We start from the raw sequence: 25,890 nt of genomic DNA, 5'->3' as shown, positions 1-25,890 counted from the left end.
CTCTGCTAGGCAAGTAGTATTCCTCATTATACAGATGGGGAATTGAGGCATTCTGTGATTCCATGTGACCTTGGGCAAATCACGTAAAGTTTGGGGGAGAGTCAGGAACTGAATCTGAATCCCCTAACTCCCTGGTTCTTGAACAATATAAACAATTTTCTGAAATTTTTTTTGCAGCTTACATGGCAGCTACGGTAGCCATGGCAAGTCATCTTTTCAATGGAGATGGCTATAAATAATATTCCATTTAATTAATTCTTTTCTTAAATGAAAGCTTGGTATCTGAATGGAAAAAACCTGCACATACTGTATTTCCGGGGAAACCTTCAAAACACAAAGTTGCAATTTTTGTGCCCCTCCTCTCAGGAAACTACTGGCTCTCTTCACAGGGCAATCTGCCTCATTTGGTGAATTTACTCCCTGTTACATAATTCCAAATCTTGCTTGCAGCTCTGAGTCTTTATTGTGTGTATGTGAGAGAGAGAGAGAAAGAGAAAGGAAAAGAGTGATCCCCGAAGAACTAGTTTAACGTGCTTTATTTTATTACTGTACACACAATGTTCTGAGGTGTTTGGCACTCAGGGCCACTACATAAAAATGATTCATTGACTGATTCCACTTTAAAAACAGAAGTACTGTACTGATACTGGGAGTAACTAGCTACTATTATTAAGATATGGCAGAATTTTAAAAAGCTTTGTATCTGCATCTACTGTGCATGTAAAGCATCCCTCACCATCCTCCCACTTATCCACGTACATGCAAAAGGTGCTTTTTAATGGTTTATAAAGGAAGCAAATAAATGCCATTAAATTGATTCCTCACTGGTCTCCCAACACACTAAATGCCATGTCCGTAAGATAACTGTAACGATTTCTTACAAGCCCTTTTAATTTCTGTTGTGCGTTTTTAGAGTGAGACTGAAAAAGACAAACGCTTGCAGCAAACTCAAACTGCACTATTTTTTTAAACAATATATATAGAATTCCATAAATATTACACATACACTCCCGGATGTTGCTCTATGAAAGAAACTTAATTACAGCTATTTTGGGGATTTTGATTTTTAAAAATCTTACATTCTGTAGATGAAATCCTGGATATTAAAGAAGCTGCAAATAATATTCAGAATGAATGACATAGTTTGGTGGCCTTGTGCGATGTAAGCAGGTTCTGATTCAGAGCTGGGTTAGAGGCTACAGCTACAGGGAGATTCTGCCAGCAGCACATTTGTGCCAACAGAAAAGAACAGTTGATGGCATCTACCCAAGGTCAGCTCCTCGAGTTCGGGAGCTGGTCTTCTTCCAGATACTGTAAAGTCGCTTGTTTAAATGCAGCCAGTCGGCAACAATTAAGCATCTAAATAAAACATGCAGATTTTGTATTCCTATTGAAATCTCCTCCATGCCATGCTGTTTATTTTCTATTTCTCACAGTCTTCTTTATCCACCAATCAGCTACAAAATGGCGGTGAGAGCAAGGCAGACATTTTGTCTCATTAAAAGCTAAACAGAACAACCAAAATGCACTGAAAGAAAACAACCAATCTGAGGAGCCAAAACGAGATTGTGACAGGAAATATTAAGACTTCGAAAAAAGTTCTTTATATTGATTTGAGGTAAATTTAAAACAAAACTTAAGTAAAGACCCAAAACAACTATGCCCTTCCTATCTCCACCAAAACACCCTCCCACAGCCCAGGTACAGTACAGTCTGGGTTCCCCTTCTTGGATATTTTTGTTACATGAGTTCGGTTCTCTACCTATTTTAGCCATGCCCAGCTCCAAATTTAGTGTATGGCATATGGGTTCTGGACCACCCAGTGACAGTGACTCAGTCACTATAATCTTAACCACATTCTTCCTTTGCAAGTCCAGGCTAATGTTTTCTATTACACCTCAAGGAACTTTACATTTTTCAGCACAGCTTTTAAAACACTTTCACCAAAACCAGCAAATGCATTTTTAAACAATGGAACCCCTCTCAATGCATGCCGATAGTTTTTAATCTGAGCTAAACTATCTAATGGGTAATGAGCCTGCACAACAAAAACACTGACCAAGCCAATATCATAGCTCTTAAAAGCATAAAATCTACAAGCCAGGAAACACTTTCATTGTCTGGAACTATGTAACTACCAGACTTTGACTAGAGTTAATATGTACAGCAATTGATGAATCCAAAAGAGCAAATATGCTAATCTTTAGGAAACCTAGCAAAGCACATGCTACTTATTAAGGATTTATGTACCGGCCAAATTTCAGGTTTAAAGGTTCAGTCGTTTTTGCATTATTCCCTCAGGAAAAAAGGTGCAAATTTTTTTTAACTGAGAAAACTGTGTTTTTGTCACTCTCCTATAAATCACAAAAGGCTAAAGGGATTTTACTCAGACCCACTTAACCATACCAGATGAACAACATGACTGGGTTAATGTTACTTAGATAAGTGTACCTTAACATTTAAAAAAACAGTAACACCATACGTTGTGTGGAAAAGACCTTTTGGATAATTATTTTTCAAAAGCTTCTATTTGCTAGTGATTTACAATTTAATAAATAATATTTTAAAGTTTATTTTTATACTGACTGAACAGTTAAGGAGTGATTCATGTTGAGTGGAGAGGTCTTGATGTCAGAGGTGACTGGGCCAAAGCAAGAGTTTTGCTCTCACTCCCCTCTCCTGCAAACTTGAACCAGTCACACTAAAATGTGGTGATGTGAGTTGGGGTTCAGCAGATGTGAGACTGAACTCCAGGAGCCTGTGCCCGAAACATGGACAGGCAGCGAGACCTAGCTACGTGGGGAAGTGGCTGGTCCAAAAGAACCAAAATTGGATACCAGTTCCTGGAACACAGGTAGCAGGGAAAGGGTCAGCTATTTAAAAAGAGTGGCCAGCAAAGCGAGTCTTGAGACCATGTCCCCAGATGGTAAGTGGAAGGAGACGTCTAATCAATTACTGTGACTGGCCGAGCAGGAAGAACCCAACTCTGGGACCACAACCCCAGAAGGAGGGAAGGAGAAGACATTTGGATTCTGAGCAGTTAGCTTTGTTCGCGTACAGCAAGGACACACCTACCAATAACATGGCATGCTCCTGTACATTTACATGTGAAAAATTTCCAGGTTGCATATTGAAACTTTCCTACTAGGTTCAGGAGGTATAGGAGGTAGAAGAGATTTTAACGGGCCAGACTGCAGCTGGTGCGCAAAGGGAGAAGAGGTGAAGTGCTATCACAGTCCACAGTGCCAGTGGAGACAGGCCTATCAAGCATGAGCATATGGTGCACCTTGTTAATGTGTGGAAGAGCTCCCACTCCAGACTGTGCTTCACTAGAACCCCTGGAGGAATGCTTCTGAAGAGTCCAGCTGCTGTGAAACCCCTGATCACTCCAGCACGGGCTGTAGCTTAAAACACAACAGAGCCCTCTGTGTTTATGAAGAGATGTTCTTCCCTATGACATTTGTTTTCAATGTTCCGTTTATCTCTCCAGTGGTGCTAGCAGTCCACAGGAATGCTATGACAACAGGTGGGACAACTCTTTCAGAACTTGAGCAGTGCTGCCAAGATCAGGATGCCTGCCAAGCTCAATACACATACTGTACATGCAAAGGTTATGAACCATCTCTAAAACCACTGATTTAAAAACTATGTTAATATCAGCTCCACTTTGCTTTTGCTACCAAAATCGCTAATTCTGAAAAGCTGGTTGGTTCCAAGTTTTGTTAAAACCTTGAAACGGGGCCAAGGTTCATGAACAAGTTCACTAAGAACCCACTGGCATCAGATTTGTATAATTTTTGGTGGTGCCCAGAATGGTTCCAAGCAGAGCTGTCCCATCCATAGGATTGACCGGGGTAACCGCCTCAGGCCCCGCATTTTGGGGGCTCTGTGCTTCAGGGGGATGTGGGGTCCAGGGTGGCCTGTGGGTCTAGCGGGGGGCCTGGTGCCAGCAGCAGCAAGCGACCAGGCCGCAGCCTGCCTCGCTCTGCCCCGCTGGCTCCTGGAGTTGCTTGGGGGAGGGGGCGGAAACCGGAAAGAGGCAGGGTGGGGGCTTAGGGTAAGGGATGGAATGGGGGCAGAGCAGGGGTGGGAATAGGCAGGGCAGGGGCTTGGGGGAAAGGGTGGAGTGGGGACGGGGCAGAGCGGGGTGGGCTGTGGCCGGGTCGCTCGCTGCTGCAGGCGCCAGGCCCCCTCCAAGCTGCCCTGGACCCCGCATCCCCCTGAAGTGTGGGGCCCCACAAAGCAGCTGCCCCAGTCTGTCCTATGGACGGGACAGCTTTGATTAAATATAAGCCCAAACATTGGTGGAGCCGGGCCCATATTCCTGAATATTAAAGGAGCATGGGCACCACGGGCCCATATAATTCGCCGCCTATGTAAGGACCATGACCTTTTGAGCAAAGCTAGCCCTAATTTAAGTTTTGGGAGGGTGGTGATGGGGGGAGGGGATGGACTTTGAGAATACTTAAGGTTTCACACTGAAAGTGTGGGAAACTCATGATTTCACATGATTTCATAGCAAAGCCCAATGAAGTTCAGTGGTTTGAATGGTTTTTCACAAAGAATTGTTAGGTTCTTTGAACTTGAAACTCAAGCAAAATTCAGCAGCTGCCAACTCATATAGAACAAAACAGAGGGGGAAAAAAGTTTGTACAAGCTCCTGAGAATGGAATCCATTGAGTTTCACCTGTTGACCTTTTAAAAGACATAAATCTAAATACCCTGTTTCCCCGAAAATAAGACATCCTCCGAAAATAAGGCCTACTTACAGTTTTGCCTCTCGTTGTAATATAAGGCATCCCCCCGATAATAAGACCTCCCCGATAATAAGGCATCCACCGATAATAAGGCATTTTTCATTTCTGAAAAATAAGACATCCCCTGAAAATAAGACCTAGCGCATCTTTGGGAGCAAAAATTAATATAAGACACTGTCTTATTTTCGGGGAAACAGGGTACCTTACTGCTCAATTTTGTTTTAAATCTAAGACATTAAGGAGATATGTAGGTGGCACAGTTTATTTACCCTTTTGACTTATCTGTGTTAGCTAATCAGAGCTAGATTGTGTCGCTCATGCTCATATTTCCTCACATCTTGTGTAAGTGCGTGTCTATATTAGTAAGAGTTGCATAATGATTCCAGGGCCGCCCTAAGTGGCGAAGAGAGAAAAAAAAAAAAACCCCGCAATCGGCGGCTCTTCGGCGACAGCTCTACCGGGCCGCTTCATTCTTCGGCGGCAATTCGGGAGCGGGTCCCTCAGTCCTTCTCGGAGGGAAGGACCGGCCACCGAATTGCCACCGAAGACCCGGACGTGTGCCGCCCCTTTCCATTGGCCGCCCCAAGCACCTGCTTCCTGCGCTGGTGCCTGGAGTTGGCCCTGAATGTTTCCCACAGAGGCAAAGCTGGCTCAAGGGGCTCATAGGCCCCACTCTTCCCAATTTTTCGCACTCCGGGACTGTCACAGGCAATCTCAGCCTTTATTTTTTTTAAAGTCAGTCTCTAGCCCTTTAAAATGTGGAGTTAGCATTAGAAATAAAACCAGTTGCAAGGCTTTAAAGCTTGTTACTGTGTTCCTTAAAACTTCATGTTATTCAGACTCTATTGCAGCTGCCCAGGGCTGGCTTTCAAGGCCCATGACACTAAAGGCCAGGGGTTCTTCAGAGTTTTTGTGAGGGTGACACTACATCAGTTCACAACTGTGTGTGTGAGGGAGTTTTGAGGGGACTACCTGAACAGTTTCCTTCTCATCACTGCCAGCAAGCTGATTCACCTAATTTGCTGACTAGCTGAAGTCTTCTGGTTGTAAGAAGGGGCAGTTTATAAGCATGAGAGGAGAGTGGTCTTGAATGTAAAGGATCTATACATTGTTATACTTTCATGGTAATCAATGGTCTGACAATGACTTCTTCTGTAGTTTGGTCAAGTTATTTAATGTGTCTGCTTCGGTTTCCCCCCATTTTAAAATGGGGATAATAATATTCTGCCTGATGGGGGTTAGGAAACATTAATTACTTAATACTTGAGAAAAGGAATATACAGGTATTATTAATATTAGAGAGATGTGGGGGATCTTGGATGAGTATGGAACATAGGTGGAAGTAAGAGGGGAGAATGGAGGCGAAAAAAGTACAAGGGAGAAAAGAGAAGAAAGGGATTAAGGGAGGCAAAAACAATATGGGAGAGGACTAGTAACAGGAAAATATAAATATGAAAGGAAAATGAGAGGAGAGAAGTTGAGAGAAAGAAGAGAATAAAGAACAGAAAAGAGCAAAGAGAGAAAATGGTTTGAACACGAACTTGGAATGTCAGAAAATGGGGACAAAAAGCAAGAAAAGACAAATTATATGTTAATTCATTTTTGTTTACTGAATTTTCCTGGCAAACAGTGTGTACTTTTAAGAGTGGTAGAATGGGATAGAGCACTATTTTGAGCCCGGATGGAATATTAATATTGCCAGCTACTCTGGATTCTATTGTTAAATCACTGGAAGAAGAGATAAAATAAGCCACATTTTGCTACCATGTTTATAGCCATCGGACTTCTGCTTTTTTGGTGAGCTGTCCCTAAATATTTTTAAATGTTGGCATTTATGTCCAGATCCCAGTACAGAGAACTGGTTTCCAATTCTTCTGCAGCACAGGAGACACCCTGAACAATCACCCATTAATATACAAGAGCCTTTAGTCTAGTACTAGATCCTGAGGAGTCATCTCAATGGCTCTTCCCAGAATCCAGAGGCCACATGTGTGCCTAATGTGGCAATCATTGCATACGGGATTTGGCTACGCTTGGGGAAAGAGGGGTGGAAAGTGTCTTGCAGGCCCACCTCAAAATATTTAGGCTAGCCTTGTTACTGCTTATTTCTATACCCAGCCTCAGCAGGACTAAGGTCCTTTGAGCCAGGATGCTATTTGCTAATGCAAGATTTCAATGGCCACATATACGCCCAGAAATTCAGATGCTACTATTGGGAATACAGAATTGCTGTGATTTCAATGATGAACTGGGATATATGAACTGGGATGAAACTAGACTTGTAAATATTGTCTGGAATAAAAAGGTCAACACTACCACCCCAAAGTGTTTCTTAGTTATTTTCAAAAGTATTAGAGTTACCATAACAACCTAATGTATCTTTTTATATAAATTCCTTTTCTCTTCATCATTTATGTAAGCACTGTTGCCTTGGCAACTAAAAGAATTGTTTTAATAAAGCAACGCCTTTTTATTTTTTTTCAAACTGCATGTTCCTGTAAGATTTCACTGAGAGAAGGCTCATCTCAACCCTCTCCACTCCCCAAGACACTCAACAATGGAACAAAAGAAAAGCTAAGAATAATGAAGGAGGAGACCTCTTATCACCTCTTCCCCACAATAAAACTCCTTTTGTAGACATATGTGGCCTAAGTCTAAAACAATGTGAAATTGCATGCCCATTAGTCATATGTATACTGTATAGGGGATGCCACTAAATACTTAGTATGTGCCACTCCATATTGCCTGTGCTCTGCTATTGCCTGACTATGGGAATCTACCTTGAGGACCTGGGGTAGTGGATGCTGAGTGTTTAATGGTGCCAACTCTATGCTGAAAAAGCTGCATTAATGTATGACCATGTCTTTGTCAGCAGCCTCTACCCAGGTTTCTGGGGAAAGGAAGAATAAAAGACACAAGTGCCATCTGAAGCTCTCAACGGTTTTGTAGTGGGTTAATAAGGTGCCAGAAATGCCAAAATGCAGTCCATGATTTTGACATATATAAACACCCTAGCCCCCCATCTGTGTTACAGATCTCCTCTTCACCCGTAGACAGTAACACCTATCTCTTAATTTATTTGACATCTTTCTTCCTTTGCACTCTAAATTTAGGATCAGATTGTACTCTATCCTACTGCATGTTGAGGGGGATATCTGACTGATCTGGGGTAGGTAGAACAGAGGAGAAGAGAAGTGTGAAAGCTTTAAATATATATATTTATGTATAACGTATATATTTCACGTCTCCCCTCTGTGCTACCCATCCCAGGACAGCCAAATGACTTCCTTCTAAGTGAAGTAACATGGAGTACAATCTAGCCCTAAATTTAGAGTGTGAAGGGAGAAAAAATTCAAATAAAATAAGATACAGGTGTGGACGGGTGTTTCTCTCTGTGGGTGAAATTCACCCCCCTTGCAGATTCCCAGAAGGTCTATGTACCTCTTAAGTTCTATTTTGAGGGCTGGTATAGAATGTAAGTGGGTCTTAAGCGTGGCAAGGGCGTTCATTGGCCCACTGCACAGGGATGAATTTTATGTGAAAATGGTACCAACTAGGGATCTAAGTACAGGACTGGGTACTATTTCCAATCCCTGCTGTGACACTGATTCCCGTTTGTGTCCTTTGGCAAATCACTTAAACTCTTTGTCTCTATTTCCTAATCTGTAAAATGAGCATCACGATGTTACCTGCAGTATGTTCTGTGGATGTGCAGATGACAAATACATAAATGTAAGGAGGTGCTCACACAAAGTTGTTGTAGCCATGTCGGTTGAGGATATTAGAGCCTAGGTGGGTGAGGTAATATTTTTTATTGGACCAACTTCTGTTGTGGAGAGATGGATGCTTTCAAGATTTCACAGAGCTCTTCTTCAGGTCTGGGAAACTTACTCAAGTCCCTTGAAATATGTGTTAACTACGTATGCTAAACAATCTGTTCCGACTTGTATTTAGCTGTGAAACTCTAAGTAAGTTTTCCAGACCTGAAGAAGAGCTCTGGTCCAATACAAGATATTATCTCATTCACCCTGTCTCTCCAAGGAGGAGCTCAGACATTACAGTGCTGGGAGCTACATAATTATCTATACAGACAAGGTTGGCTTGCCAAATAGTTTACATTTTAAATGAGTTTGGAAGATGAAAAAATTCAATAAGTGCTACATGAGGGTCCGATCTTCCAGGCAGACATTGAAGTGAACATTGACTTAATTAGAATTACTCAGCTGAGTCAAGTTAGGTGCGTCTTTTCAGGATCCTTATGCTGTAAGTAATTATTATGCTATAGCTCAGTCTTGGTTACAAAGATAAGGGGCTATGCTGATAAGTATAAATGAATAGGGGGCGGGTAGGAATTACTGATTAGGAGAGATTAGAAATAACTAAATATATACACACTTTGGTTTAAAGATTTCTTAGGGAAATGAAGTGGCATGATAAATCTTCAAATATTTGAAGGATATAAACATCAAGGTGAGAGAGAAAGTACTTAGGATTTCACAAGGTAAAAATGTAATTATGAAAGGGAAAAGTTAGGCTGAATATTAGGAAAAATATTGTAACAATGACTATGTATATTTTACAATATACTAGTCACCATAATAGTCTCCAACAGATGTGGTAAAAACCTCATTGCTTGGGGCAAGTAAAACAGACTGGGGAAAATACTAGACTAATAATTTTGGAACTTAAAAGATTCTCAAATCAATAGAAACATATCAACTCCAGGTCTGCAACAAAACTTTCTTTATTGTTTTTCTATAGAGAGCTAGACTTAAGACAGCTGTCACTTTCCCATAATTGTTAAGGGAGGCTGTTGAGATGGTTTATTCATACAGAGTGAAATTCAGTTATCAAAAGAAGACATATGTACCTTATGTGGTGCATAGGGCGTGTGCTGGCCCCTCTGCACAGGGGTGAATTTCATTCACCATCCAAAGCTAAAGAGAATATAATACCTAACAGATTATGTACAAAAGGGAACAAGCCTGCATTGTCAAGGGAAATGGACTTGAATAACCTAACAGACTTTTTCCATAGCTAGCTTCTATAATTGTGTAGTCAACATCAACAGTTCTCTATAGACTTGCTACAGGCTCTCTCAAATACAGTACAATAACAGCAGTACTGATTTACATTAATGGTATTCTACAGGACTTGTATGGAATGAACAGTTCAATTTAACAGTTTCCCTTAAAATTAGGGCATGGCAGTAATTGTCTCAAATCTGCCTCTCTGTAAATGAAACAACAATAAAGAAAAAATGCCAATGACTTGAAGCATAATGGCTTAGGGCTCGTCTTCAGTGCAACACTGCCTTGAGTTGCCACCTTGCCTCTAGCTAATCCAATCACTCTGTGCAGCTCAAGTGCCATTTCTCAATATGGCTGCTCATACTCAGGCTAGAGCAGCCACATTGCCAAACAACACTGGATCCAAACAGGGTATGTCTACACTGGAGCTGTAGGGTGTGATTTCCAGCTGGAGTAAACATACCCAAACTATCACGGATCAAGCTAGCACACTAAAGATAGAACTGTAGCCAGGGTGGTGCAGGGGGCTAGCTGCCTCGAGTACGATCCTGCCTGAGACTTTAGGTACACAATCGGGCCACTAGCCCTTCCTGGTACTCGTGCCACTATGACTACACTTCTATTTTTAGGGCACTAGCTCAACCAGAGCTAGTATTAGTATGCCTATTCGAGCAGGAAATTACACCGCCCAGTTCCAGTATAGACATACCACAGCGTGTTTGGGTTTGCAGCTGATGAATTGTGCCGTAAACAAACTCGAGCCTGTAGTCTTTAGCTGCATCTTTACTGCATTACTACCTTGAGCATCAGCAGCACTGGAGTTTCAAGCCATCCTCCCTTAGAGGCCAGTTGGCTTGAGTTTAAAACTCCATCCAACTCAACCAGGAGACATCTGTGTGTGGACAGGAGTCGAGTCAGGGGCAACACTTGAGCTATACTTCGAGCTAACGTTGAAGGGAAAACAGGCCCTTACAATACACCCACATATGATTTGAGGTTTTAAATGTTCCTTTTCCCCCATAAAATATTTATTTTCAGAACTACTTTTGCAAATAGATAAACAACAGTATGCCTCTGATTTTACATGGAAGGTTGCTTGTTAAAGATATTTTTGAATCAAACTTTGCATAAACTTTACCATATATATTTTGATGTCCCTAAAAAGTTTCTTATGACACATGACATCTTTCTGAATAGGAATCCTATACAGATTATTTGGATTAGAGTTTTTTTTTAAAAAAATCCTATTTATAAGAGATTTTTGTATACAGAGATTTAGCTTTTCATTTCTGTGCAGCAGTAAAAGGGTTAATTTCGCATCTAAATAGGAGTTTGCCTTTAATAAGAAAGCACTAAAGCAAGCCAACAATAATAAAGATAAATGAATGCCATTATTTTGCCTTTTGTCAATATTTTTATAGTGACAAATAGATCAAACACAAGATATTGTTAAGGCTTTTATTTTCCCCTCCCCTTTGTGAATCATAAATGGTTTGGTATATTTCATTTCAAAATAAATTCCCAGTGGACTCGTCTAATACGATGAAATAAAAAAAACCCTCTGCTGTATCTTAGATGGAAAAGTATACAACTGCTGTCTTCCTCCCCTATTCTCTAGCTGTTCCTCTTTCCCCATAAGCTAACAGCACAGAGCTGTCTGCCTGAATCAAAAATGCTTCATGTTCCCTCTTGAATTAAAGTTAATTTCTGAGACTTCAAAATACTTGAAGCAATATATACATTTCAATCAAAATGAAAGATTTTATAGGCTCTATTTGTAATTATATATTCCAGGACCCAAGTATATTCTGTGCTGCACAAATTTAGCTGGCATACACATGTGAGAAGAGACAGAGAATTCACCTCCCAAGCATGAACTCAGTACTTCCAGGGTATGGTCAGTTTGGGAGTAGCTGTGTGTGTATGAGAGAGACAGTGTGAGTTTAACTTTGTGCTTTGTGTGTGTGAGTGAGACGGGGGTTTGAGGTATGCTTGAAGACCCCACAGTCTGCTATTCTTGAACCTGTTTCAGCTTTAAAACAATCTCTTATGCAAGGTCAGAAGAAATTTTTGACCACTGATCAATATTCGTAAACAAGGCCAAATTAACTTTTCCATGCAGCTGCAGAAAGGCAACAGCTCAGTGGCCAAATTCCCAAAATACTCCCTTACAGTACTGGTCAGTGGGGATTTAACTTGTAGACTTCAGACCCCTGAATGTTTTCCCCCCAGTATTTTTAGTCTGTTTGGGTTAGATATAACTTTAGCAGGCTCCTGACAGAAAGGTACAGTATAACTGCTAACTAAACTCAGCTGGGAGGGGGTACATTCAGATAATGTACTTTTTTTTTCTTTTAAAACCATTTGATGATAGAAGTTTCTTTCCTGGAAATTGATTTAATATAAACTGTGAATTCTGATCCATCTGGAAATGGAAGTGAAGGCAGTGGCAGTGGCAGTGAGACAGCCTGGAGTTCCATTTGGATTGGATTACCATCATGGACCCAATCCAGAAGGGCAGTCCATGCTGGGCTGCTTCTTTCTTTCATACCTTTCTGTCATTGAATCAGAGCACAAAGGTTTAAAACAAAGGGAAAAAAGCCCTGGGAAGGAACTGAAAAGGAAATAGATATATATTTTTATTGGGAGTCTCTTCTTGATAAACTGTTGCTCTTCCAGCTGTCTCCAGGCTGTAATTATGTCTATCAGCAGGATGAGAGCTCACCTTCAGTAAGAACATGCTAGGGGGTCTCCTTCAGTATTCACAATGTAGCCAGCCCAGCATCATTCCTAAGTGCCAAGTAGGGCTGCAGATATTCTGCAAAGGTGGCAAGAGTGGAGCCAAATTATTGATGAATGGGACCCTATGTTCTAACAAATCTGTTGGGAAAGAGTGACATTCAGTATGAACACAAAATATTTTTACATCTCAGAGAAGTGAAAGCCCAATTTCCAGCTCCAAAAAGGATTATGAGTTCCAGCTATAGCATGGAAACGGTTTTGGTTACTTAGCATGTGTGTGAAACAATTGATTTTTTTTTTTGCTGTGTTTATTTTGGAGCTTGCTATTTTTGAGGTCAGAGTTTCTGCTGAAGGAGGAAACCATATCTCTAGGGTATCAGGAATTAAACAGAGGAAAGAAAAAGCCATAGAGAAAGTAGCTGCCTTAAATAGGCAACTCAACTGTTTTGTTTCCTTCCTTGTTCAGCCTGTAGTCAGAAAAGAACCTTCAGTGTAAACATTAACTCATGTTTTTTAAAAAAAATGAATGTAATATTGAATTTCACAGGAGTTCTCTTTTAACCTCTTTTCTGCTGAAACCCTTTTGGTACTGCTGTGCTTTAAAGGGACTATATAGGATTACGATAGGTCAGTTTTTGCCTCGGGTTTAGTTGTTAGATTCTCCAGTATCTTACACAACAAAATGGGACATATGTAAGGCTGACTCTCTGCACAAGAGTGAATTTTACCCAGAGGGACAGAGAAATTAAGAAATGACGGGCAAGAAAGAAAACATGTTTTCAGAGACTTGAACAGAAAGGAAGAGTCAATGAGGCAGTTAGATGGAGGGCAGCTGTTGCAGAGGACATGCCTCTTGCACCAACAGTGGTGACATTCCATGGCAGGGCACAGAAGAGAGACCAGTGCTAGAGGAATGGTGCAAAAAAGGAGGAGAAAGAAGACAGACAAGATACCTGGAGCAAGGCCATGGAGGGTAAGAGTTGAGCCCGTTATTTATACTGGTCTGGAATCACTCTCCATTTGCATGCATTTGAGAAGGTCAGGGAGGATGTACAGTATATTTGACAAAGTAAGTTTACCCCAGAGACCAGCACATATGTGTATGTGTGAGGGGGTTGCTTGGCACATCCCATAGTATGGGGGATGCTGAGATACCTTGCACCCTTTGGCAGTTCCAGGAAGCACTGTGCTAAGGTAGGCATGATGCCTTCAGAAGCTCTAAGGGAGCAGGGTACAACATGTGAACACCTTTGCACAGCATAAAGAATGTGTCCTCTCAAGTGAGGCCAGCTCTACTGGTTAATGGGCTGGAGTGGCAGAAACCTTCTTTGAGGAGGCTATTGCAACAGTCAGTACTAGCTCTGAGCAACCTTTACACACTGTGAGCATAAGGACTAGAATTGTGTCTGGTCCCTGCCCTGGGGCACAGATCAGGTGAGAAGGGGACATGCTGTGTGTCCTCCAACCTCCCCCTTCTAATACACGAGATACAATCTGCCCCTTAGGTTTTTTTTTTTTTACACATGGTAGTGGTAAGATGTAGTGGTTAATGTGAATTCTTTCTTTATTATTTGTACTACTGTGGTAGAGTCCAATGGCCTGATCAGGACTGAGGACAATGAGGAGTAACCTCAGTACTCAAGAGAGTTTTAGATGTTGAAAGAGAGCAAAGATTGGATCTGAGAAATGTCATGAGGAAGGAGTGGCAAGATTTCCACACAACATGTCTGTGTGGGCAAAAAAAGGTAGGAGTGAAAGATGAGTCACAGTCTATGGTGCTTTTTGTCAGGGAGGATGGTGGCGCTGTCGATACTGACAGACAAAATGGGGAAGCCAGGAGGGTTTTAGATGAAGGGAGAGAGTTCAGTTAAGCCATGTCAAATTTTAGTTGACAAGGAGACCTCCAGAAGGAGATGTAAGAAGAATGGATTCTACGGAGGAGGACAGATCAGCAGTGGAGAGGTTTAGATTTTTTAGTCACTAGTGTAAGATGGTAACTGAAGCAATGTGAGTACACACTATCCCCTAGAGAAAGTCTGTAGAGATTGAAAAAGAGTGGGCCAAGAACAGGGCCCTGTGGGACTGTCATGGAGAGTGGCCACACAAGGAGGACAACAAAGGAACAGCCAAAGAGGTTTTTCTGGCCTCAAGGATTAGTCAGTCTATAAACCCTGGAAGCCAAACTTTGCTCCTATGACTATCAGTACCATGGTATTCCATGTTAAATCAGCCCAGCCTAGTTAGTACTGCAATACTACATACACTGCACCTTTCATGTGTGGATCACAAAGCTTTTGCACATTAACTATGCTTCACAGTATCTCTGTGAGATAGGTATTGTTATACCGATTCTACAGAATGGCAAATGAGGTTCAGAGAGTTGTTCAAATGACTCGCCCAAGATCATGTAATGGGGAGTTCTGACTCCAAGCTCCCTGCTCTAGACACTAAACTAAGAGAACGGATTTTGTCTCATCATAGTCTTTAGAATACTGGAAATAAAAAAAAAATATGATGAGAACCCATGCTCCATCGTACAGCATCCTTTTCATGTTAGAAATTGTTTGTATATACATTGATACAATCTCTCTGAAAAGTACGACTAAGGATCCAAGTTTACCCCCGGTATATATGAAAAGTTGCTGTTAGTTTTCCTTCAACGCAAACTAAGCAACTCTTAAGTTCTGAGTGAAATAAGCAGATACAAGCTAGCATGAGACACAAAATAATAACAGATTTAAGTAGTCACAGAATTATATAACAAATAGATACCATGTTAAAAAGCAAAGGCTTTTGAAACAGATTAAGAGCCTGCAACCCATATTTAAACTGTGAATATGCAAGGACTAAGCATGCCTTGGGACTTGTGTTATTTGCATACATACTGTTCCAATCAATCAATATACGATTGTTAACGCTACAGACAAAACAACAAGAGACGCCTCAAACAGTAGACATTATTCAATTGATCTCTAACACAAGAATCTTCTTCCTGACAAGCTGTGTAATGCAGGTTTAACAAGAAGGATGTTGTAACTGAAAAATGGAAATGAAAGAATGTAGATTTGAAAGCAAGTAGCCTGAGAAGAGTGGTGCACAGTACCAAATTAAAAAGAGATTGCAACATTAATGGACTTCAAGGCTTTACAGAAATTTAGACTACACCAGCATATTGAAGCTAACTGTACTCTGCAGGACTGTACTTGGTTTGATTCTCTATTCTATCAAAAATATGAACATTGATCAAAATGTGAACAATCAACTATTTATTTTAAAAATATTTTTTTAAAGAATGCCTTACCTTTCATAAAGTAGAAGAGTCTGTTTTTAATGAAAAATCAGTTTCCCGGTTGTTTGCCGCTAACCTCCAGATCTATGCTGCAGCACGGTCCCTTTCCTGTTATCTGTGACATCAGAGCAGGCACATGCCCAAGGTAGTTGAGAGTGGATTCTGGTTGGTATAACTTCTGAGGGCCTAAAATTAAAAGAGAGAATTTTTCTCAGAGTTACTCTTATCCTCTGTGTCTATAGGAACATAAGAAATGATACACTTGATCACACCAGTCACCCCCCTTATACAATATCCTGTCTCTGATAAAGCCAGTACCAGATAATTCAGTGGAAGGTACAAGTAAGTGTAGGCAGTTTAGAATAACTGAAGAAAAAAAATTCAACCCCTCCTCCCTTAAAGATTAATGCATGCCCAGAAGCATCAGAGTTTAGATCCCGTCCACATTTTGATTTCTATCCTGTTTTCAAATCAAAAGCTGCCAAAATTGGTCCACTTTCATGAATTTGAAACAAAATGCTAAATTTTGTTGTTTCTGAATTTCATTGTTAATAATTCACAAAACTCTCCCCAAAAGGAAGAATGCCACAGTCAGAATTATCTACAGCATTTTTACCACACCTAAGTGTTGCTTGGAAGATTCCCATCCAAATGTAATGCTCTGATGCAAGTACCAACGTGGCCCAAATGTGCTGATGTGGTAAGATCAGATGGGAAGTCAGCCCAAAATGCCGGATCATCTTCTACAATATATGCTAGACATAATGGACTAAATCTGCCCCCGTCGTCTTTAATAAGTGAGGTCCAGCATTACAGTGGAATTTGATCAACAATTCAGCAACTGTTCAATGCCCAGGAACTGAAGATTCCACAGAAAGGGTACAGTACTCCGTCTCGAATAATGATGTTAGTTTCACATTCTATTTTTCATGATCAATTAGTTTCTAGGTTTTCAAGTGATGTATCAAAAGTATTTAAAATAAAGAAATCACATGGGATGTAAATAATGAACTGTTGGGAAAAGAGAATCATTTACCTTTTGAAACTTAAACAATAGATTATACACTATACTTTGTGCTCTGGAAATGATCACATATCAAATTCCTTCCTAGCAATGTTTAAAACTCAGCTGTTATGCTGCAAACACATTTAATATTCCACCACTGGATTGCCAAATCTGATTCTAGCCATGATAGAGTAATTATAATCACGCTGAACACTATGTATCAATGTAACTGAAGTGAGAAAAAATCAACCTCCCTTCTCTTCTGTTGCAAAATTGTTGCTAAGGTTGGTTTAGTCACAAGAAACTAGGATTACACATGTTAAATAAAGACATGTTCACACTTCTGTTATAATAATGGTTCTTTATATCATAAACAACTTAAGTATGGCAAACTACCTTTAGAAAACATCTGCTGGAAGGTAAGAGTTGGTGCCAAAAACCTTTAGTGGAAGTCTCTGATTGTCTTGTGTGTAAATGTATCCAGGATGTAACACTTTTACCCCTTTGGTGATTAAACTCTCACTTTGTATACCTTCAGAAAGTGCTGCAGAAACACATTTCTGATTCTTCACACATGAGAGTTATGTGCAGGAGTGACATTCCTTCAGAACTTTAGAAAATGTGCCAAATTTGCTGCTGACACAAACAAGTTGCACGCCTAGATTGGAAATGTGTATGTCAGCAGTGAAATTGGCCAAACATGTTTAAACAGACCTTTTAATTAAAAGCAAAATGCAGTTATCAGATGGCGTTTGATATGCATTTATTGCTTTGGAATCTGTGACACTTCCAATTCCTGGTAATGATATGCAGAGCTTTTTTGGCAGAGAAAATAGAGCTCTTTAGTACATCATCAATACATTGTATGTATTAACCACATGTTTTTTGTGTCCCCCCTCAGGTGTGAGTTATTAAAAAGAGTGTTTCAGATGTAAATAACCCCAAAGCAATGCATTCTTACTTCTCTCTTCGTATATGTATGTGTATATATATAGTTTTAAAAGCAAGACTTAGGACAGTACTAAAGAAATACATTAAATAGCATTGCAGTAATTGTTTAATACAACATCAATAAAATCAGCAAAAAAGTTCCAGAAAAGTTTAGTAGATATTCTCCACCATTAAAATGACATACAGTTGGCCCAATTCAGCCCTCAAAGTCAACAGGAGTTACAATCCTGTAACTGAGTGCGAAATTGGGTCTTAATTCATATGGTACTACTATATACACACCATAGATTACATTAAACAGCTGCTGCAGCAGGCACCAAATACATAAAACTTTGGCTATTTCTCCAGGCATTGCACTGAAAACGCAGCCCAGGATAGTTATGAGTCAGATGATCAGGAGTGAGGTGTCACTAAAATTACCTTCTTTCGCAGAGAACATGGAACATACCTCTCCCAGACTGTCAGTGTCTTTGGGCAGGTACAGTATGGTACGGCTATAAATAATGAAATATTTTTCACAGAGTGCTCTACGGCACTTGTTTTAAGAAAGAGAAATTGTATTTACTCTTCAAAATGAAATACACATTCCAAATACTGTTTCATACACATTCAAGCCCTCTCAAAAAAGGGAAGCAACTTACCCTTCGTAATGAGTATTTCAAAATGCGGGGTCTCTATCTGTATGGCACGGTGGGTATGCATTCACTCCATGTGCCTGAGATCAGAGAATTCTAGTGTCCATTGGTCAGTGCCTGTGCCCTTGCTCTCCTTGTGCTCTGTGCTGGGAGTATAAGGGGTGGTGCGGACTGACGCCTCTCTAGTTCCTCCTCTTACCACGAATCAGAGAGGTCCAAAGCAGAGGGGAAGGAGGGTGGGTAGTGGAATACAAGGCAGGAATACAAGAACTCCAGTTACGAAGAATCAATAACTTAATTTTTTTCTTTGCGTGCCACTCCTTATGTGTATTCTACTGTGGGTGTCTGACAAGCAGTACTCAAATAGAAGGAGGATCAGTTCCGGACACCGGAGATTCCAACTCAGGCCAGGCAGTGGTAAGAAGGAATTGGAGAGGCGTTGGTGCGCACTACCGCTTACACTTTTGGCACCTACCACAAGAAGAGCAAGTGTGTAGGTGTGGAACAATGGAGCACATGCATAGCCCTAGTGAAATATACATAGGGACCAGCACAAATTAGTAACCTGTGAATAAACGATTACACTGTCAAGTTAAGCAGGCCAAAGTCTACTCTGTTTTCTTTCCCTCATATATTTTGGTTTACAAAGTAAATATAATTATTTGTATAATGCTGTACCACAAAATCCGAATACCTCTATGCTCTTTTATTTAAAAAAAATATTGTAAATAAACAAATACTCAGCTTCCCCAAGCAAGCCCATAGCAACAAACCAGCTTATGCTATGGAGGAATAAAAATTTCAACCTTTTAATAACAATAAAAATGTTTTGGCCACTGTATCAATCCCCAACCCCCCAAAATAAAACATATCCTTACTCTCACTCACACACAAAAAACGCATCTTCCAGAAGATTAATTGTCATCACCTTCTTGCTCCTCCTAAAGTATGTGTCAGTGTGTATACAGTATGCCCAGATCCTCACCTACAAAGAGGAAGTTTTTATTTCACAGAATATCTTAACCCTAAGCAGAATTTCACTATAATAGAAAGAGCAATCTGTGTGTAGTGCAGTGCAATAAAATACACTAGGCATTTCTCTCCACTTCACTATACAGAGTTTCACTATATCACAATTCATTGTAAGCAGGTCCTAATGTGTATTTATCTATCTATGCACATACATACAAAGCAAGATGATGTGCAATTTGCTGTATTAATCTTCAGTAATATGAATCATGGAATTGTCTTTGTTAAGATGACAGCCTGCCTTTGCCACTGTACATTACTGGTAACACAGCGACAATGGTAAATGGATTTCAGTTAAGGACTAAAGAGACAAATGCCCAATGAATGAAAAACGTTTTACTAATTTTCCTCTCATTGCAAACAATGAAGTCAGATATGCTTTCTGTTACGGTGTGGATTACGGGCACTAGTGGTTCTTCTGAGGCATAAAAAAGGAAAAGAAAAAACCCCACAGGGGTAGGGACATGACGGGGTATCAAATGGGCCGGTCAGAAACTGTCTCAGCTCATCTGGGGGACACACACCCCAGTAAGCAGATGCATGATATTGCACAGCTGCTACAGCCTAACTTAAAGTTCTTCCAGTGGCTGGGGCCAGCCCTTGCTAAGGCTGCCTTCTTTAGCTATGCAGGTATAAAATACATTTAAGGGCATGCATTTAATCATAGCAGTTGTTTTTTGCAGTGTCTGTACATTCAGGCATGCTTGCAAAACATGTTTTGGTTCTCATACAGCACTTTCCTGCCACAATGGTGCAACAGGACGCAGGATAGAACAAATGCCACCTCCAGGTTAGACCCTGTATGAACGGGGCGTGGGTGACACAATGCAAGCTGGTTCAAGGGGTGAGCTTCAAAGCAGTGCAAAGGGCTCCAGGAAACTTACATTGCTTCATAACCTCTCTGGGGTTGATAATGGCATAGCAGACGCCTTGTCTCATTTTCAGGTCTACAGATTTCTGGAGCTGGCACCAGAAGCCAGCTGGGAACCCAGGCAGATGCCACTAGCGCTATGGAACCTGGATGTAGAATGGTTGTCACTGTGGTGTGGAGATTGGTTGCTCCATGCACGTGGCAGAGCTATGAGAGAGGTTTTAATGATTTCATGCAATTTCAGGATCAGGAAGGCCGGTCACAATATGGCCCATTAGAGAGGAACAGGTGCTGCGGTACATGCTGTCCTTGGCAACCTGTCAACTGGCATCCTCCACAATCTTGAATTGCCTTTCTGCCATTACATTTGTCAGTAGGCTAAATGGTTATTCCTGATCCTTGCAATGGTTTTTTAGTTTGATGGGTTTTGGCTTGGTGGTCGCATACCGTTGGCCCCAGGGTGGATTCCCATCATCCCATCACAGTTTACATGCTCAGGGATCTCGTGCAGATCCTTGGCACCGTAGTCATAGTAGACAGGAGGTGGCCTTGTTCAGGGCAGCATTCTTGATAGCAATTTTTGGTGCTTTCAGGATCAGTGAGCTAGTACCTGGGTCTGGTAGGGACTCTATGAGAAGGGCTTTGGAACTGCATGACGTACAATGGCATGAGCATTCAGTGATACTACACTTGCGAAGGTCAAAGACAGATCAAGTCAGCCGGGTTGAATCTGTTATCCTCTGGGAGGATGGTGAGCCTGGGGTCAGCTCCGTTCAGGCTTTGAAGGCCTACAGGATGATATGGCTGAAGGGGGAAGGCCCCCTTTTGATACATGGTGATGGGAGTCCCTTCACAGCACATCAGTTTGTTATCATGTTGAGACGGGGGCTGATGAGGTTGGGGGCGGCCAGCCCATGAATTTGGTCCCACTCAATCAGAATCAGGGCAGCACTAATTTGTTGTAATCTCATTACAGATGTTGGACGACCGGCCATACAGACGGTGGTGTGGATCTGCGGGCACAGTATTGTCTTTTGGGCCCATATGCACGCGTACAGATTGCCTGAGTGTTTGCAGCTGGATTTTAGTGATGAAGCGAAACTCAGTTGGCATGCAAGGAGGGACATGTCATGGAATCAACTAATACCACTGCCATATGCTGTGTGGGCCAGTCAGCGGTCACCAGATATAATTGTGGTGCATCTTGGGGAAAATGATTTGGGAATGCTTAAAGGGGTGGAACTAATGCTCAGAGCAAGGTGGGACTTGGGGGGTGATCCTTGAACTTTTTCCAGGAGTTAACATTGTTTGGTCAGACATGCTTCAGCACAGGGCCTGGCGGGAAGCCATGAGCCCCCCCAGCGTGGACAAGGCAAGGAGGTCTGTGAACAGGAAGGTGGCCAGATTCTTTGGGACCACAGGAGGGGCAGTAATTTCACATCCCTGGCATAGTATATGGGGCAGCAGAGTTCTTTTGGAAGGATGGGGTTCACCTGTCCAACTTACGTGCTGTCATGTTTTTAATGGATATAAAAGACGGCATTAGGAGATGTCTGGCAACCCAACTGGGTGTGGGTAGGTGGCAGCCACATTAATTGCTGTTGCCTCCTTGTGGTGGATGTCCAATGCAGGTACTCCATAGGGAAGGTATACAGTGACCAGATAAATGGCTTGGAAAAGGACTTAAAAAGTGGTGTTCATTAAAGGAATGAATGATTGGGGACTCCTATGATTGGTACGTCAGGGAACCAACCCCCCCATTCTTATAGCCCACTTTCACCCTTCTACAAGGGGTGGGTGGATGGTAAGATCCTAGCAATGGAATTGTTGGAGAGACCTGGAGGGAAAAAGTGGGGTTTGGTGGAAGCCCGCCACCTGGGGTATGGTAAGGTCACAGCAGTGGATTTGCTAGAGGGACCAGGATGGAAAAAGAGGGGGAGCTGGTCAAAACCCGCTGGGTAATTATGGAATAAACATTGGGTTACCTGCACTGTACACTGTTATCTGCCGGGAATCCCAGACATCTAATAATAAAGTTGCGGCTTGATTAAACCCATGTCAAATGTCTCCTGTCCTTCTTTCGGCATAGCCAGACAAAGGGATATTGTTGACTCAAAATATCTCCTTTCTGTCTCCAAAAAACTGCATCTCTTATGGTTACAAATAATCCCTGAGATTACCATCACAGAAAGAAGTTATTAGTGGCTGTGGTGGGGGGAACTTCTCTATTGTTTCAGTTAGTTCACTCTGTACACTTGACAGCACTTTTTTCTATCAGGTTACTCCGTGATAGGAAAAACAAAACAAAACAGGCCACGCTATTTAAAGGGTACAAACATTAGAAATCTGATTTTTTAATTATTCTATTTGGGGGAAAAAATCAAGCGGTCAGTGTCCTTTTAGTTCTCACATGCTGTTAATTTTGTGCCAAGGCATACATCTACAGAAAAATTAACTGAATTTCCTGGTCAGTTTAACTTTTTCCCAGGCAATACTAGTTTATAAGGGAGGCATCCCTTTTAAATATGTTCTCATTATTTTCTACAGGCCATGTAAGTGCTTCTTCACCGGAAGTACAGTGCACTGCCCTGAGAGTATAAACTGGGTACATGTCACTATATAATAGTAAAATAATGGTAGCATTTATCGAGTCTAACTCCACCAGAACTATTAGTGCTCACAAAATACATCTATATACCTGTATCCCTACACAGAGTTCCCAGTATCTGCAAGAAAACAGAAGAGACAGAACAAGGAGTAATGGTCTCAAGTTGCAGTGGGGGAGGTCTAGGTTGGATAATAGGAAAAACTATTTCATTAGGAGGGTGGTGAAGCACCAGAATGGGTTACCTAGGGAGGTGGTGGAATCTCCATCCTTAGAGGTTTTTAAGTCCCGGCTTGACAAAGCCCTGGCTGGGATGATTTAGTTGAGGTTGGTCCTGCTTTGAGAAGGGGGTTGGACTAAATGACCTCCTGAGGTCTCTTCCAACCCTAATCTTCTATGAATCTTAAAAGAAAATTCAATTTGCATGAAAACCACTCACCAAAGCAACATGAAAAATCTGTCCTGGTTCTGTAGGAAAAGTATTTTTTCCAGAACTTGCCATCAGCAGGCCAACAATATACTGCCCACAGACTCTCAGAAAAACACAGGCCAACTCACCTTAAAAAACTCTTCAATATCACACACAAATGAAATGAGGTTTTGTTTCAACTGTAATTTCCCACTACACATGAATTAATTCAACAGTAAAACAGTGTAATAACTGCTAAAGCTTAAGACAAAATCTTAAATCAGTTTTCAATTTCTGCTTTCCTTTGCACAATCGTTATTAAAAATAATCATAATCTCCCAAAATGCAAATTCCTTTGGTATTCCACTATATGTGTACGAATGAAGAAAGCCAGAAAAGAAACATGGAGATAGGGAGGAAATGACATTTAAAGAGTCAGAGTCTGTTAAACAAGATGACTCAACAAATATATTGTGCTGTGTATGTACAGTAAATTTAGCAAAATAAAAGTCTCCAAAGGCCAGTGACTTTCAAAATTACAAATAAAATTCCATCTACAATAAAATCAGCATCTTTATTATTTTGTGCTGTCTGTTGCTTTTACTTGAAACATTCAGCTATGTTTGCTAGGGCATTACATTGAATTTACAGATATTTTATTATATGCACCATGATCAATATATTCACAGAGGATGTGTCAATATGGACTAGGCGACTGCACATGCAACTGGGAATCAGCAACTCCTAAATTCTACTCCTGACTCTGCCCTGTATGTGCTGAATTCCAGTCTTGAAAGGATGAGGCCCACATTTCATGCATAGTTAAATGCTTTTACTTTATCTTCACCAATAACACTAAGAACTTGGTTCTGAAAATGTTTAGGCAAGTGAGTAAAGTTACACATGTGAGTAGCCCCACTGATGTCCCAGTGGTCCTCCCTGGCTAGTCACCATGATAGTTCTCTAAAAAAGGGTCAGCAACCAAATGAAGTCATTGCCATGACCATGCCCCATCTCTAAAACAACTTCCAATCCTACCACTAACTGCAACCAGCCATGTTAGCCTGCATGCTGGTCTGCATCCTGAAAGTCAATCAAATCGGCTTCCCCTCTCTTCCTCTCTCTCTGAGAGGCCCAGGCAAGCAATACCCAGCTTAAAGGCCTAGGATGAAATAGACAAAATTTAAAACCAATAAGTAGGGTCTTATCAAATTCATGGCCGCGAAAAATGTGTCATGGACCATGAAATCTGGTCTTTTGTGTACTTTTACCTTATACTATACAGATTTTACAGGGGAGACCAGTGTTTCACAAACTAGGGGACCCAACCCAAAAGGGGAGTGCGGGGGCAGGAGGTTACAAGGTTATTGTAGGGAAGTCAGAGTATTGTCACCCTTACTTCTGACCTGCCTTCAGAGGTGGGTGGCCGGAGAGCGGCGGCTACTGGCCAGGCACCCAGCCCTGAAGGCAGTGACCCGCCAGCAGCAGCACAGAAGTAAAGGTGGCAATGCCATACCATGCCACTCTTACCTCTGCGCTGCTGCCTTCAGAGCTGGGCGGCCGGAGAGTGATGGCTGCTGGCCAGGGGCCCAGCTCTGAAAGCAGCAGAGCAGAAGTAAGGGTAGCAATACCATACCATGCCATCCTTACTTCTGCGCTGCCGCTGGCGGTGGCGCTGCCTTCAGAGTTGGGCTCCCAGCCAGCAGCCGCCCCTCTCCAGCTGCCCAGCTCTGAAGGCAGCGCCGCCACCAGCAGAGGTAAGAGTAGCAGTACCGAGACCCCCCCCCCACAATAACCTTGTGACCCTCCCACACACAACTCCTTTTTGCGTCAGGACCCCTACAGTTACAATGCTGTGACATTTCAGATTTAAATATCTGAAATAATGAAATTTACAATTTTAAAAATCCTATAACTGTGAAATTGCTCAAAATGGACCGTGTTTTTGGTAGGGCTTTACCAATAAGAAATATTAACATGAATAAAAAACAAACAGTGGGTACTGATTCACCTCTCAGTTGGGGCTTATGCCCACTTAACTTTGTTGGGCTGAATTCTCCTTAATTATAGCAGTGTAAAACAGATGTACCTTCATCAAAGCCAAAGAGCTAATATGATGTAAAACTAGCATAAGGGAAAAAGTGAAAATATTTCAGGCTCACTGACAGTCGGGCTCATTGACTTCAGTAATATTGCTCTCAGTTTACTCCCATGTAATTGAGACCTGACTTTCACTGTAGCAGGGTGCTGGTGCAAAAGCACCTAATTAGCCCCTGCCCAGTCAGCTCCAATCAAGGGAAGCAGATTGGGGCTGATGAAAAAGGCCTGATGCCGGCCTGAGAATTGGCAACACTTGCTGGCCTGACAAGCCAAGGGCTACAAAGGCTGGGATGGAGCCAGAAGGCAAGGGGCAGCCAGAGAGAAGTCAGTCGGGGGGGAACTGGAGGCCAACTAGCTGAAGGCTGACTCTGCCTGTAAAAGAAATGGAATAATCCCGTAAAACTTGTAAATAGCTAGACACTGGTGGTGGGATAACTGTAGGTAAACAAAGACACGGGTGTTACAC

The 25,890-nt window shown here is 41.6% G+C and overlaps 1 long non-coding RNA gene across 2 annotated transcripts in view; it reads right to left on the bottom strand.

Moving 5' to 3' along the window:
* Window positions 1-25,890, bottom strand: part of LOC117884085 — a 94,065-nt gene that overhangs the window by 3,288 nt on the left and 64,887 nt on the right. Inside the window, exons 3-4 of one of the 2 annotated variants that reach the window (XR_004647488.1) lie at window positions 15,831-16,004; window positions 153-458 (exon numbers count right to left, since the gene is read on the bottom strand). This is a non-coding gene — a long non-coding RNA (uncharacterized LOC117884085). Of the gene's footprint in view, window positions 1-152; window positions 459-15,830; window positions 16,005-25,890 lie in introns of those variants that run through there. The other variant, XR_004647486.1, reaches the window with a different exon arrangement.

The sequence above is a fragment of the Trachemys scripta genome, chromosome 1 (genome assembly GCF_013100865.1).
Source record: "Trachemys scripta elegans isolate TJP31775 chromosome 1, CAS_Tse_1.0, whole genome shotgun sequence".
Lineage (NCBI taxonomy): Eukaryota > Metazoa > Chordata > Testudines > Emydidae > Trachemys > Trachemys scripta.
Note: the sequence above shows the minus strand (reverse complement) of the source record. Positions and strands in the feature narration are given on the sequence as shown.